Here is a 1,388-nt window from a genome sequence, read left to right on the forward strand (position 1 = left end):
GTGTCATAGGACACTTTTTCTCATTCATGTCTGATTATTTCTCATTTCTCTGATTTCACAATGCTAGAGTGCTCCAAGCTTGGTCCTTGGAATTTTTCTCTTTTCTACTTCTACTTACCCCCGGGTGATCTCTTCTAATTTTATGAATATAAATACTGTACTATATGCTGAAAATTCTAAAATGTGTATTTCCAGTTTGGACTCCATCTTGAACCTCAGGCTCATATGTCCAATTACTAATGACATTGTCACTTAGATGTACCAAATAGGCATCTGTAGTGGAGTGTATTATTGTTCATAATGTGTGTTGCCTTGTCCAGTGCCAGCATTATATTTGCCCTGTTCTGCTGATGTCAGGGCTGGCCATGGGATTTGCTTTGGTCAATGACATGCGGTGCAAGTGACTTAAGTCGTTTTTGAGAAGAAGTCTTAAAAGCCATCATGTGGCTCCATTGTGTTATTTCTTCGCTCTGCCCTGACACCAGAAACATTCCAGATGGAGGCTGCTCCTTCAGCCTGGGTCATGAGATAAAGTTCACAAAGACACAGTAGGCCTGCAATGGACACAAATGTGAGTGAGCAAGAAATAAACTTTTTTGCTGTAAAGCATTAAGATTTTTGGAGTTGTTTAGTTTCCTTCAAGAAAATATTTATTGCATATTATTAGTGATTATGTTTTACAGCAAAATTAAATATATACACTTTTCACAAAATAGGAATCAAGGCAGCTATCAAATTTAAATTTTGAACCAAGTCCTGATTTTTAGAATTCAGCAGTCAGTCATGATTCTGCACCAGGGCCACTAGTCCATGATTTCCAATAGTAGAGGATCTTTTCAGTAACTGGGACAAAATCTTCTTTATATGTGACCATCCTTTCCACATAAAATCCTTTTGGGCATTCAGATAGTTCACTGGGTACTTCACTTGTTGAGACATCCTTTTGTTCTACTTCATCATCTGTTGGCTTCTCCTTTTTATGGCCAAAGTAAAACATTGAGCCCACCAAAGTCCAGGTGCTGACCACGGACATCTGCCAGTACCAGGCTGTGAACTGGTCTTGATATGTGGGGATGCCAGCGAGGGCCTCTATCCTCCTGGAGTTGTTTACTGCAAAAGACATAGCCTAAATTGAATGATATAGCATCTCAAATTAACATACCCAAAACGGAATGCCTGATCTTCCCTGTCCAACCCCCAAACTGCTCTGCCCACAGAGTTCCCCATCTTGGTAATTAGCAGCTTCAACCTTCCAGTTTTCAGATTAAGAAAGTTGGAATTGTCCTTGATTACTCTCTGAATCTCACACTCCACATATAGGCACTGAAAATACATCAATGAACACAACAGACACAACAGATAAAAATTCCTGTTGAGATTACATTCAA

At 39.4% G+C, this 1,388-nt stretch overlaps 1 pseudogene; it reads right to left on the bottom strand.

Moving 5' to 3' along the window:
* Positions 1-781: 781 nt before the first annotated feature.
* LOC114677737 (small integral membrane protein 26 pseudogene) lies at positions 782-1,123 on the bottom strand (annotated as a pseudogene).
* Positions 1,124-1,388: the final 265 nt, after the last annotated feature.

This window comes from Macaca mulatta, chromosome 4 (assembly GCF_049350105.2).
Source record: "Macaca mulatta isolate MMU2019108-1 chromosome 4, T2T-MMU8v2.0, whole genome shotgun sequence".
NCBI classification, from domain to species: Eukaryota; Metazoa; Chordata; class Mammalia; order Primates; family Cercopithecidae; genus Macaca; species Macaca mulatta.